Raw genomic sequence first — 15,487 nt, 5'->3', positions numbered from 1 at the left:
TAGCAGGATCCAGCTCACATGGGAGAACCATTCTGCTGATAGTTGGCCAGGTAAAGGATAAGAAGAGGTAGACAGGACAGAGGATGAAGGAGAGAGTAACAAATGTGCAATAAACATCATACATTATAAAGAACAAACATGACAGGTTGTAATTGGAATGCTGAAAAACTATGTATTGTATATATTTCTTTTTTAGCTGATATGTTGTTTAAGTTAATTATATTAGCACTACATAGAAGACGATATAGGCAGCTGTTGACAGACACTATTTTTGTAAGACGGCCGGATGCAGGTCAGCAAGCTGATTTGGAGATAGAGAGACCTGCAGAAAGACACAGAGATAGAGAGAGAGAGAGAGAGAGAGAGAAACACAAAACTACAAGGAAGACTGGACATACAGTTAGTGACATGATATAATGGTTCATACGTCAGCCTGATGAGAGGAGAGGAGGTGGGCAGAGAGAAATTATGGTGGTGTTAAGGAGGTGGGGGAACTGCTCAGTGGATCATGTTTGTGTCCCCCAACAGAATAGGCCTATAGCAGCTTAGCTATAATAAAGATTAAAGAAGAGTCAGCCCTATTCTACCCGTCAATGTTCAACATTTCCGGGTTAACATTGACTTTTCTCAAAAATATCTTTGCTGGTCATTGGTGGTCACATAACATGGTGCCTAAATTAATCCATAGATAGATAAATAGTAGACTGGTTGCAAAATCTTTTGAAGAGTTCTTATGAATGCAGATATCTCACTGATCCACGTCATTGTGTATATACACTATTATACCTCATGCATTTGTATTGTACAGCCAAGTGAAATTGGTGTCATTCAAAAGATCAATGGGATTTTCTCTTTCATATTTTGTATAATTGTACCAAAGGTAAGAATATTTTGTTGACCCACATCTACCTCAGTTGTAGACTTTGCCAACAGCACATCAAAACCTTACAGTTAGTGTTTTCATAATGTTTCATGTTCATGCATTTTGTGACACAAAGTCAGTCGAAAAACAAACAAACAAAACTACAGATTATACTGAAGAGATGAGCAACATGTTTGTCTCAGGTGTTGTGCCAGTGCAACAACAAAGACTTAAAGGTACGGTAGGAGATTTTCATTCGGATGCACAAGTTACACTAATTTATTTGTTAAATTAGTGTAACTTCTCTTACAATCCGATAGAACTAACAATTAGTTTGGCAGTTTCGCTTTAAAACGAAGAATATTAATCATCTGTGGAAGCTATAACACACTAAAAACATCAGCCAATACTGCGAGACGCACCTGCCCGGAGTATTGGCGGGTTGTCACTCTCTTCCTGGTCTGCGCGCACCAGAGATGTACGTGCATGATGGCCGAAGTCACAGACTGGTTAGGAGGTGTGGCTTCAGGGTGAGCTCCGAGAGAAAGGGGCGTGTGTTTACTTTCAAAAACTGGCTTACTCTCACTGAGTTTTCAAAATCTCCTACCCTACCTTTAATGTAGTAGGGACACATAAAGAAAACAACACCCTGTATTAAGGAACAATCATAACACATTACATTTGAGGATGATGGCTTCCTTGGTGGAAATATCGTATGTTATTGTGATTATGTAATTACTGTTTTAAAAGAAGCTACAATCATACAGCTAAATTCAGCTAAACTCTCAATCTCTCAATGTACAATGACAAGCCCCTGCTTATCTAGCAAAACGTTTTATTTGCATGACATATCAAAAGGCAAGGTTAACTGGATATGAATATAGAAGCGATGTGACATCATCACCAGTGTATTGTTTTATCATGATCACTGCCCAGCAGTAGCTCCTACTGATTACACTAAAGCTTGGTTGTGTGTTGTTAGCTGTCTTCTTCATATTCAAGGTTTTTAATGCTCAGTATGCACAGTTTGTTATTCAAAATGCTACTAGTGAGTCAGGACAGTGTAATGTTCTTTGTGTTAAATGCACTTATGTCTATATTGTGTGACTGTATGTATTGATGGTGATGTTAATCTTGTACAAACATAATAATGCAGTAGAGGACAATCTTCAACAAATAAGAACCCGTTCAGACTGGGGAAAGTCAATCTAGCTAGAGTGGGATAGAATCCGGATAGCTTTTAAGCTGGATATGTTCAGACCTATTTTCAAATTTGGCTATTGCACAACCGCGTCTGTGTTCAATCCGGCTCTATCCGGTGTCTTTGCTGTTCTTCAAATTACTAGGTGGTAGGTAGGACCGGGTTCTCGCATGTGTCATGTGGTTTCTTTTGTTTTGTTTGTTCTTTTTTTCTGGTCCAAAATGCAGTTTATTAATTTGTAGCCATGTCGAAAATAAACGTTTGTACTTTGATGAATGTTTACACACAGCTTTTGTACATGACCTGGATACTGTCCTTGTGAACCCAGAAGTACGACGTCGCCAACTGGATTCACTAGCTGCATTTGCGTTCAGACTTTTGCTAGATTTCAGTAAATCCTGCTAGATCCATCTCCTGGAGGTGAATCAATCCAACTTTGACCAGATTTGCACTGTTCAGATTGAGAAAAAAATCAATCGAATGATGATTACACAAGTCTGAACGGACAAGCTCCTAGGCTATCTGTAGAGCTGTTCAATGTGTTTTGCTTTTTAATTTGTGTTTACTTCAAGAGTGTTCATTAGCTTGTTGGAAGGTTGATACTGTAAAAATATATTTCTCTTTTATACTTCAGTACACAGAAAATATGGTTCTCAGTAATGTACAGTAAGCAGTGTTGATTGTTCCAGCCATATAGTTTTGGGAGGCAATAACAATGGCAATGACCCTCATGACCTTGTCTGCTATTCCAAACTAATAATAAAGAGTTGGTGATTCAAAGTGATACATAAACCTGAGGGACCATTCAACTTTGCAAAGACTAATGTGTTTCTGCACTGACAAACACAAGGAAATTATTTATTTTATTTACTTATGATTCTGGGGAGTTGACTTGGGCTGGTCACTCAGTTACCAGGTAGTCTGCTTTCTTTCTTTTCTTTTTTTTATAAATAGAGAAACATGTTTCGTACAGCAAAACAAAAACTAAATGAAGAATAAAACTTTAATTCTGTACATTATTTTATGTTCTGAGTAATGAAATAGTATTTAAATTGTCAAAGTAAATTATGTTTCTTTACATGTGACCACTAGGCCTGCACGATTAATCAATATAAATTTGCGATCTCGATTTACCCCTGTGTGTGATTCAATTTTTTAAATTACTTCGATTCTCACGTAATTTCAATTAAAAAAAAAGCGAACATGTCACTATTAGCATGTAGTGGTCATTTTCTGTGTACGTGTTCTCTAATGCAATTTCCCCATTGTGGGACTAATAAAGGTTTCTTAATCTCTACTTTGTTACAACAAAAGTGTTAGCACTGTTTTCTGTTTAGATTTGACTTCAGGACACCCCCTGAATCACAAGTGCTCCCAATCTGGACAAGATGATATGTTTCTGCTGGTGGGTGCTCGCCGTCTGATTTTGACACACTCACACAATTGTCTCACTGTAAAACACACATTAAATCAATTAACAACAGTGGCCGCAATAAACACATACGTATGCATGCACAGACACACACGCTGTACTTTCAATGCACAAAATCATTCTGTTTTTGATACTGCACTTCAATGCCAATTGATGCTCCTTTTCTTTAGACAATGAAGCCTCAGAATGCGGAAAGACATTTCAACTACACAATTTAGAGCCATGTTCAGGCTTGTGGTGATGTTTTGTTGTTTATTTGTCATGTTCATGTGTGTAATAAACATACACTTAATGAGTAAAAAAAAAATCTAAGCTAAGTCTTTAAGCTAAGAAAATAGTGATTGATATTTTTCCCTGAATCGTGCTGGCCTAGTGACTATGTTTTACATGCTGGCTTATTCAGGATGATAAGTTCTACATTAGTAACTTATCAAAAACTGTCTTATGACGTCTTTAGCCCCTCTTCATTTACATATGGATTAACAGTGCCAACCACTTAATACTTCAAATAACTGAGCATTCTTCTCACCAAAAAGCTTTTCCAAGCTGTGACCCTTATTTAGACCATAATCAACAGCACAACAGATTAGTAAATATAAAGTGACAGCTCTGCATGAAAAAAAGAAATTAAATAAAAATAAAAGTAACTATGACTTATATACACAACATGTTTAAAGTTTTCAGCATTACTACAGTAGTAGTTTTAAGACACGAGTTGATTTATTAGCTGTATATGATCCTTTAAATAGTATCTTTTTGTTGAATGAATCCAGTGCAATATGGGAATGCTAGATTTTAGTGCTCAGGGGTTGAACTTTACAATAAAACAGTTAAAAGCGATTGAGATTTCTTCCTTTACATTTTCAGTACTGAATTGTTATTGTACATTATGCTCAGGCATGACAATAACAACTTACACTATATACATATGAGTTGAAAAAGTTATTGCACTGTATAACAGAGCGAAGTTATTGTATAGGAGGTAGTATAGATTTAACTGTGAATATATGTATCTATGTATGTGTAAGCAGGCCTGATTGTAAAGTCTGACAGCAGCAGGTAAGATGGACCTGCGATAGTGCTCCCTCGCACAGCATGGATGGAGCAGCCTGTTACTAAAGTGAAACTGCATAGTGCCGTGACAGTGTTGTGCATGGGGTGAGAGGATAGCTTTGCCAGCATCCTAAGAGCTCCCAGGTGGGCTCCCAGGACAGGGCTTGCTTTCCTTATTAGTCTATTCAGTCTCTATACACAGGTTAATCAGAATCTAATAATTGCTGGAATGCTGGACACTAAGAGACACAAGACACAACTACAAACACACAAGGGAGGTAAAGAACAGAACTGAAAAATGAACTGAAATACAATTATACTAAAGTAACCAGAAAGCCTAAGGATTTACTAGAAAACAATATTAACAAAACACAGATCACAACAGAAAGAAAGAAAACAAATAACAACAGAACTCAGGATCATGATTTACTTATTAAGTAAAATAATTGGTTAAGTTGACAATACACCACCTTCTGTGTTGCGAACCAAATGAGAAAGAGACGCAACAATGTGCTAGCTAAACTTGAGGAATAGTGAGCTGTCCTGTACAACTCACCTCTCTTTTTTTACAGAGTTCACAAAAAATAACCTTAACTTTCATGAAAGAGACAAATAGATAACTGCTATTGCCCTATACAGCAAACACATGCAGTTTGGTTAAGTGCAGCATTAAGCAGGTAAATGCAGAGGATAGGTTAATTAGGGCTGATGTAATTAGGAGCAGCAGAGATTAGTGGCTGTCGATGTTGCAACTAACATTTGCAGCAATGGACTTATTATTAGGGCTTGCTGAATGTTACTTTTTACCTCTGAATAAACAAAAGCAAATTACAAGCAGTCATCCAATAATGAGTTATCTTGTCAAGCGCTAACAAAATCCATGCCCCTATAACACTGTGTTAATTTTATGCACCATTGACAAGCACAATGGTAATCAATAACACCACTATAAAGCAAGGTGATGCATTAATCTATAGAGAAGGTGTTGGATGGACGTAAACAGAGAGAACATATTTTTTGAAAAAAATCACAAGTTGCTCCATTCATTATGAAGTTTGTGTGGGTTTTTACATCCAGAAAATGACAATAGAAAAGAGGTGGAATACACATTGTTCCAATGCTGTTTGAATTGATTTACCAGTCAATATTGGGTGACAGCCTATTACAGAAATTACATTATAATGTAGATTTTATTACATCCCACCCTGGTTCTCTGAGTGAAAACACTATTCCTCCACTCCGTTACATATTCCATATGTACAGGGAATAACCCCCTTAACCCCTGTTAAGGTATGTGGATATTTCTTTAAGACACAACAGCTTGCCTGGCCACGCTCCGTGGGCCAAGTACAAGGGACCCAAGCAAGCGCGGAATCAGTGATAGTTTGATCAACACTTGTCTCCAAGTGGCTCAGAGCTGGAGATATAGTCTCTTCATTCAGAGAACCTGATACTACATCGTAACCCGAGCGTTCTCTATCGTCTCGAAATCTCTCCACTCCGTTACATATTCCATATGTGTGGGGTAACCCCACAAGGATACGGTGCAACCCATAACCTAGTGCACACCTCAAAGGAATTATTTACAAATGTACAATATATACTTAATTACCAGGCTGAGCCCTTTTCCCCAAAGGACTGGCTGCTTTTAAGACGGTAGAACCTAGCAAAGGTCAACCGGGAAGACCACATGGCTGCTGCACAAATGGCAGCAAGGGAAGCTCCCTGTCACACAGCCCGAGAGGTGGCAACCGCCCAGGTGGAGTGAGCCCAGGGCATCCCAAGTGAGTGTAGGCCTCCTAGATAGTGTCCACAATCTAGTGGGACAGCCTGATCCTGGACAGCGGCCTACCCAGACTACCGGCAGCCTAGCAGACAAAAAGCTGGTCCATCTTCCTGATCATCTGTGTCTGCCCAATGTATTCTGAATCATTAACATTTTGCACCTCAGTGGTCAGAGATATCTGTTGAGACCCCTCAGGGTCCAAGATGGGAGGAACCTCACCATCCCGCTTGGAAACCAGAAAATAGTGGGAGAACAAACCAGTTCTCTCTCAAAAGGCCACTTCCCACTTCCCTGATAGCCCTTCTTCAGGAGAGCAGAGAGTTTTGGGCGCCGGACATGATGGGGGCTGGACACACATGTCCAGACATGATGGGGGCTGGACACTACTTAAGAAAGGAAAACATGTTGTTGGAGGTTTTGCAAAAAACTGCAGATGGTCACTGTTGAGATGACCCATGGATCCGCTCCGACAGCCAATCATGCTGCTCTGAATTCCAACAAGAGAGAGAGCTGGCTGAGCAGTTGACAATAGTCAGGAAGGAGGGGGTCGCCTTTTAGAGGGTCCCCGACCCGCTTCCTTTTTGGTGGGCTGCCTGCGTAGTCCCATACGCTGCTGGTGAGCAGTTGGAGGTGTGGTTGCGCCAACCCTCCTCCTCTTAGGGGCTCTGCTATGTCCAGACCACCTGCGAACATTTGTGCACAGCAATTGCTCCCCTGTGCCTGTTGCAATAGCCTGACAGTGTCAGGACCAAACATGGTAGTTTCAGCAAACAGTCCCTGTCGCTCTGCTGCAGAGGGGACTGTGACAACCAAAGGTGGTGCCTGACAATCCAAAAGGATGCCAGTGCACCACCAGCAGCATCAGTCTGCTCTCTTGTGATTGATGCAAGGCACCTTGAGGCCAATGTCAAGTGGAGTTGAGATCTCAGGGCTAACTTCCCCTTAAAGAAAGCTATGGGCTGAAATATTAACCTAAAAATTGACAGTAATTCATGATGTAATGATTAATAAATTGTTGAAATATCCAATATATAATAATCAAATAAATCTCTAAGATCATCTTTCTGTATACTTAAGGGCATATGAGGACAAATGTGTGTGTGTGTATAAGTAATGGGCAGAAATTAGTCATGGTCACAAGTCCCAAAGGTCAGGGTGGACCAAGCAGTAGGGCTGGTGGAAAACAGGATGCATCTGGTGGATGATTGCACCATAGTTGCACCAAATGGGAACTGAAATTTGGGTTGCCATGGCGTACGTGACAAACATGATGGTTAATGAAATTAGATATAAGTATGATCTAAGAAATGCATATTCAAAAGTGTGTGATATCATTATGTTGACCATTGGTCAAAATATATCTGCAGTGGGACGAAATGTTGTACAATTGGTTAGAAAACATCTGCAGTATGATGATGTTTGGAAAATAGGTTGTCTTTGCGAAAAGGACTATAAAAGGTGAGTAAGTAAGCTCAACCCGGGATTTCTACACCGGACGAGGACTGCGCTGCGTGCGGACCAAGCCAAGCCCTCTGCAGTGCTATTTTGGCCTAAAAAGTTCTGTCTGTTTTCCCCCTGCTTAGCAGGCGAAGTTGGACGCTTCTTTAGCATGCTAGTGCTAATTCTTGGACTTTGTACTGAGTCAAGAACAGAGAAGAGAGACATCTTGGACTGAAACAGGAGAAGTGTGAACACATACACACACTTCTCCGTGACGGATCCCCGGACCGACTTCGCTGCGGCAGTGACTGATCGGGTGTGGCCGCCCTGGCCCCGCGGCTCACTCAATCTTACTCAACCAGGATTTTTGAACAGAATTGGACTTTTCCACCCTTCATCATTCAGCCGGCTCATAAGTATTCTAATTTTGAATGATTTTCTATAGATTTTAATGTGATTGAGAGATGATTGATGATTTTGATCGGTTTTATTGAGTTTTTGCAATTTTAAATGATTTTGATGATTTTTGGGATTTTTAAGAATTACTCGATTTGAATTTAAGAGCTGTTGCGTTGCTTAAACTGCTGAACCTGCATACAAAATAAATATTTTAAAATTCAGAATTCTCCTGTTTTCCCTAGTGATAGTACACCACAGTCTCATGGAAGTAAACCCTAGGTAATGACTTTTTGACGTGTTCCAACATCTAGCTCTAGCGGTCACACTGGTTTTTAGGAGTCCACCACCATTTATGTCCTTAGGGCTTATTTTCCTAGCCATTAAACTTTAACCTGGCACGTACCAAGTGCACAGATCCATTAGGGGTAAGCCACCACAACTGACGGGGCCCTCCACCGGTCCCGGCTGCGGGTAAAAGCCTCCCTGCGTGGTTGCATCGGTGCGAGGGAGGAAGCGGGGCAGACGTCAGGATTAACGGTGGTTAGAGGCCAGGCGAGTTACCCCGCCCTCAGCTTAAGTAGTGTGTTTTTAGAATTCATGCTAGGGTAATACCCTTCTGACTAAGGCACCGGGACCCCATTTAGACGGAGAGCTGACGATTATTTCCCGGGATCTAACACGTGGCGCCCAACGTGGGGCTCGACAGACAAGTGAGGTTTGTCGTGCCCAAACAGAAGAACCCAGGTAGTCCGGAGAGGCTACCATTCGTGTGAGACGACCCGAGGTTAAGAAGAGTAGCAGCACGGACCAGCAGACACCCGTGGGCTACTGGGAGTAGGAGCAGCCGACGCGAGCTGACACTCTCGGTCTGTACTGTGCTATGCCGCACAGAGACAGACAGTAAGCAGCAGACTTCGCTGGAGCACCTCTACCGACAAGGATCCAGACGACTCTGCAGGGAGGCACAGCCCAACCTCATCCCTTGGCTCGAGGCGCGAAGAGCGGCTTTGGGGGAAGGCAACTCGAGACGACAAAGACAAAGGCAAAGACAAGGAAAGAGTCTGCAAGGTCCAGAGACAGCGGAGGCATCAGAGATCAACGCTCATCAACCAGGAGGCGTCAGAGCGACGATGGACGGTTCAGAGCAACTTCTGAAGCGAGAGGGGGATATCGACCCCTCGCTTACAGAGCCACGAGGGAGCAACGCAGCGGCGGGACACCCACCGGGGGACCTCGGCGCAGCCAGCTCTACAGGGCAAGAGGAGGATATCGACTCCTCGCCCTCCGGGCATCAGAAGGGCGACACGGACGGGGAGCAGCTGGCAACGGACCTCCAGGATGCTGCAGAGGCACACCGTGAGGGCCACATCTCTGCAGGAGCGGTTCTACATATCATCCCCCATGGCAGGGGCTGGGAGACATGGGAGCCAGAGATACAGCAGCATGTAACCGAGCGCTGTGCCTCCATCCCTAAGCAGGAGGTGGGCCAGAGAGTGGACGACGGCTGCCATCAAGAGGGAGAGTTCCTGACCCCAGCGACACTCAACCGAATAAAGGTCCGTGTTGTGCCATCACCTGAGCCGGGGGCAAGGAAGAGTGATGTAAAGGACTGGATTCTGTGGGCAATAAGACAGCTGTGGCCCCTAGGTGTAGAGAAAAGTCAACCTAGGCGGGTGGCAGCTTGGGTGAGCCCACACAAAGATTATGACTCTATTCTCAAGATGATAGCTGGAGCAACAGGCACTGCAGTCATATCAGTGGCCACAAGATCTAAAGCTGCCAACCGCTATCAAGAACATAAAGGGCTGTTACAAATTCTAGAAAAGTATCGAGTAACGGCAGAAAGACTGACAGAAGAACCCCCAGAGAGCATTGAGGGCTCTCACTGTGATCTAGGGTCGGGGAGTGATTCAGAGGCAGGTTCTGAGGCATCACAGATACCAACAGGAGAAGCCGACCTAAGCTGGGACGGCTGTGACAGACTGATGAACTTGGTGGCGCTGCCTCCAAGACTCACACGAGTCACCGATACTCCGGCCAGAATCAAAGAGCTCTGCACCCTTATCAACCCACAAGAAGAGGGGCCGCCAGGGACGAATAAGCAAGGTGACCAAGAGAGGGCAGCAAGGCGAGAGGGCGACGACAATGACTGGCTCCCTCGGCTGCATCCCATGCCTGCGGAGGCATTGAGATGGAAAAGTCAGACCCAGAAGGTGATGTACAGCTATGATGGGGAGCCGTGGGAGATTGATGGGCATGGGCTAATTGTGCTGACTGACTCCCATTACTCCCCATGGAATGGCAAATTTAAAAAAGACCTTTTGCGCCAGGCTGGGAAAGACTATATTGAAGATCTGAAGCAGCGGCGGAAGGAGAGAAAGTCGCCACGAGCCCGAGGTGATGACCCCATTGTTCTCACCCACGGGGGGGACACTGACTATCTGGGAGTGATTCACGTTCCAGTGCCAGGCTATGAGGCAGCGACGCCACAAGAAGAATACAAAAAAGAACTGACTAAAGCCCTAGATAGTGGGATTCGCCGAGCCAGCAACCTGGCCTACCAGAGGGTGGTCATGTGTGTAAATGGAGCCAGATCCGGTAACCTACCCTGGGAGGCGGCCGAGGCGGCGATGCTGATGGCAGGACGTGTGCACATGTTGGAGGCTTCAGCTTGGTCCAACATCAGGGAGTTGGTCCTCGTTACCTCCAGAAAACAGCGAGAGGAGCGTAGAGGTCGCCTTTCACTCACCCTACAGAAGACGATGGGTGGTGACAGCTGGCAAAGTGTTCCGAGGGACCCAGCCAGAAAGAAGGAGCCGACCGCTGCTCTTCTACCAGGGACGCGACTCCAGAGCACCTCCACGCCAGGGCGCGAGGACGAGGAGGCAGGACCTTCCCAGCGCTACGAGGACGGGATGGCAGCACCTCGACAGGGCCGATCGCCATCGGAGAGATCTGCCGCCATGCCCAGGTTCGAGGTGACAACCCTGGGACCCATCCCAGACAGGATCAGGATGGAGCCGCTGCCCGACTACGAAGCGATGCACACACAGAGGACCACAGGCGTGGCAGCCGTCACCTACTGTCACGAGCCGGCCAGAAGGACGCGCAGCCCGATCTACGAGGAGAGAACACCTGTCGTGGAACAACGAACCCCAGGGCATACGTCGGACCAGGCAGCTGATGAGGAACAGTATTCAGCGGACGACAGCGCAGATGACGACGATGGAGGAGCTGGCAGCATGGCGTCCCCTAGACAGGAGGACATCACCGAGGCTAGAGAACTGAGAATTGGCCAGAGGAAAGGGGAAAAGAAACAAGCCCCTGTCTACTCTGTCTACAAAGCCTCGCAGAAGATGGCCCGAGACATCTCATTTGGCTACATAGAGACACTAGATGGCCGAAAGTCATACATGCCCGAGGTTGGCCAGCAGGAGCACGCCGTGCCTGACATCTGGAGAGAGCAGCTGGAGGAAAGGTTGGTGCTGCAGGTGGACGCACCGGTGAGGGAGTGGGCCAATTTCCTTATGGCGCCCACTTATCCTACACTGAGAGGCTGCAAACCATTGACTGAAAATTTCAGAACTACATTCCTGGCGATTGGTTATGATGTCATGCTACGGCGCCTGAAGAAAGCAGCCCGTAAACATGCAAAAGAAATGCGGGCAAGGCAACTTCAGGAGATGTCTATGAGCGAAGAAGATGAGCCAGTGATACCCTCCACCACCAGACCTCAGCTGAGAAGGAGCAGATCCACTCCAGAGTCAACCATGAACATTCCTGACGGCCACTCGACGGCGGTGCAGACAGTGGGTTCCAGCTTCGAAGAGCTTAAAAAGATCAAAATGCTGGTGGAAGATCGAGTGTCTACTCAACCCCTACAAGATTATCTGAAGCAGAAATGGCCCATGGTGAAAAGTAGCACCAGAAACGATGAGGCCCGGAGGATGTGGTTGGCCTGTGTTACTGGCCAGCCCATCGGGTCAGAAGAAACAGCAGAAGACCATTATAAGAGACTTGTTCTGGAGGATGTCGATGATGAAGACACCCAGATTGAGAAGGCCCGTAACCAACTGGATCAGGGACAGACTCTAACCCAGGTGTGGTACACATTGAACAGAGTGGTTCCGCCAGGGAGGAGTGTCAGGGTGCTTAGGAAACTGGTCAAGAACATGAGAGGTGAGATGGATTTTGTCACTTTAGATCCAATGCGAAGCACACCTGAGCAGATTATGGAGACGGTGAGAAAATGGGACCTAAGGAGGAAGTACGAGGCGGATAGGCGTGTCGAGGAGAGTCAACGCAATCAACAGAAGACTACGCCCCCGAAATCCCAGCCGAACACTCAGAACCAACCCAGGAGGAGTGAACAACAGCCTAGCCCACGCAACCCACAGAGCAACCCACCAGGCGGCCGACCCAGAGATCAGCGCCCGCCTAGAGGTGAACCTGGGGAAAAGAGCGCTGGCTACCTGCCTCCAGAGGAGTACAGGAAGCTGACTCCAGAACAGCGGGACGCCCTTCGAACAGCTCGCCGGCTGGCGGCTGAAGGAGGGAAGAAAGAGTAACGGACATGACGGCTCAAGTCACCCTGGAGAATGCCTACCGAGTCGGCGACCAGATCTACACCAAGGTGGATGACAGGCCGTACCTGGTGGACTCAGGGGCTGAGGTGTCCATGACACGGAGGGCCCTGAGACCCAAAGGACGGTTGAAGGTGCAGTTGGCGGACGCATCCATCACAGAGGTCCCGTATGGCATCTGGAAGGGGATCGTGTGGGTCTTGGGCGCCTATGACTTGGTAACCATTGCTGACCTAGAGGGGCTACATCGGAAACCACGCAACCGAGGAGGGGTGGAGGAGCGACTGAAGATTCTACAAGCGCGCCTAGTGAAGTTACCCTTGGTTGAGGACTCGACCACCAGAGTCTGGTACAAGGCAGTGGACATCCCAGCGGTGACAGAGCAGAAAATACAGGAGAGTGATCTTTCTCCAGAGGGGAAAGAGAGGCTGAGAGGGATCATCTCCAGAGCGAACGTGGCAAGATTTAAAAATGACTGTGGTGATTTAGGAACCAAGTACATCCATACCATAGAAGGGGGAGTGCACCCACCAGTGCGACAATACCCCCTAAATCCAGCAGCAGTGGAAGAAATGGACTTGATTGTCAGAGAACTGTTAGCCTTGGGTGTGATTCGGGGAGAGCCCAACCCCATCACCAACAGCCCAATTCAAGCTGTAAAGAAGCCGGAGGCAACAGGGGGAGGTTGGCGGCCAGTCATCAACTTTAAAGCTTTAAATAGAAGGACTGTTGCTAACCGAGCAAGCCTCATTAATCCTCAGGGGACCCTGAGGACCTTGAAGCTGAAGCCCTTTAAGTCATGTATTGACTTAGCAAATGGGTTTTTCTCCCTTCGACTGGCACGAGGCTCCCAAGGAAAGACAGCTTTCACCCACAAAGGAAGAGCTTATGTGTGGGAAAGACTTCCACAGGGGTACAAGAACTCTCCAAATGTTTTTCAATCAGCTGTGATGGATGTGCTTGATGGGCTGAACGCTACCATCTATATAGACGATGTGTTCATTGCTGATGATACGGAGGAGCAACACCTGAACAGACTGCAAGAAGTGACTGAAAGGCTGACTGAAGCAGGGCTCAAACTGAACTTGAAAAAGTGTCAGTTTGGACGTAAACAGGTAGACTACTTGGGGTTCCAGGTGTCTGATGACTTGGGACTCTCAGGAGAGTACAAGAGAAAGATCGAGCAGATAGAGCCTCCTACATCATTGCATGAACTACAAAAAATATTGGGACTTTGTAACTATGTGAGAGACCACATCCCGGGCTATCAGAAGTTTGCCAAACCTCTGTATGCCAAGCTGAGGAAACAAGATGAGCCTACAGCCTGGGAATGGACAGCTGCTGACCAGAACCATTTGGAGAAGCTGAGGAAGGCGATCCAGGGGGCTCTGAGACTGGAGTCGAGGAGCCCTACAGCGCGGCTGGTTGCAGAAATCGGTTGTGAGGAAGACAATGCTACAGTTAAAGTGAGTAATGAAGGCGGAGGACTGGTGACACTGTGGAGCTACGCGCTCAGTTCAGTGGAAGTCAAGTACCCACTAGAGGAGAAGGAACTGGCAGTGCTGGCGAGGTACTGGAGTGCCCTGAAAGACTTGGCCCAAGGGCAGCCAATCAAAGTCATCACTCAGAGCCAAGTGCATCGGTTCCTCAGAAAAGCAACTGTCGAGAGCACCAGAGCAACTAATGCCAGATGGGGTCGATGGGAAGACATCCTGTTGGATCCAGACCTCGATTTGGGGCCGCTACAACCAGGCACACACAAAGCAGCTGTACCAGAGAAAGCACCCCAGAGGGATTTTGAGTGGACACTGTTCACAGACGGTTCAAGGAAAGGACCTGACGACACAGCCTACTGGGGATTCATCCTAAAACGGAGGGACAAAGAAGAGACCCGACGGAGAGGTAGAGCCCCAGGGAGTGCACAAGCTGGAGAGGTGACGGCTGTGTTAGAGGGACTTCTTGAATTAGAGAACAGAAAAATTAAACATGCTCAACTTATAACGGACAGTTATTATTGTGCTCAGGCACTAAAAGAAGATTTAGCCATCTGGGAAGAGAATGGTTATGAGACTGCCAAAGGTAAAAAGGTGGCTCATGAGGACTTGTGGAAGAAAATAGCAGAAATGTTATTGAATCTGGACCTGGAGGTGGTGCATCAGAGAGCGCACACCAAAGAAGGAGCTCACTGGCAAGGGAACGATGAGGTGGACCGTTTCGTCCAGATGAGAAAAATTGTCTTTGTCGGGATCGAGAAATGGGACCAAACACCCAAGGGTAAAGTAGTTCCAAAAGACTGTGTGGAGGGGGTGACGCAGGCAGTGCATGAGGCACTCGGCCATGCCGGAGCTGTCCCGACGCGCAGGGAGCTGGAGAAGCAGCAACTCTGGATTCCGGAGAGGGAGGTTCGGCATGTTCTCAAAGACTGTGCGGTGTGTGGTCGGTACAACGCAGGTCGGAGGGGGCAGCGGACTGGAGGTCTCTCCATCAAGAGCACCGTACCATGGGGATCCATCTGCATGGATGTGGCTGGACCCATGGGAGTGACAGGTACAAGAGGAGAAAAGTATCTGCTAGTGCTTGTGGACTCTATGTCAGGCTATGTAGCTGCAAAACCAGTGCGACAGGCAAACGGTAGCAGTGTGGTTAGCATGTTAGATCAAGCTTGTTGTTACCTGGGACTACCAAAAGAACTCAGAACAGACAATGGGACACATTTTCGCAATGCCAAAGT

Source organism: Parambassis ranga, chromosome 9 (genome assembly GCF_900634625.1).
Source record: "Parambassis ranga chromosome 9, fParRan2.1, whole genome shotgun sequence".
Taxonomy (NCBI): Eukaryota; Metazoa; Chordata; class Actinopteri; family Ambassidae; genus Parambassis; species Parambassis ranga.
This window is presented reverse-complemented; position numbering follows the sequence as displayed.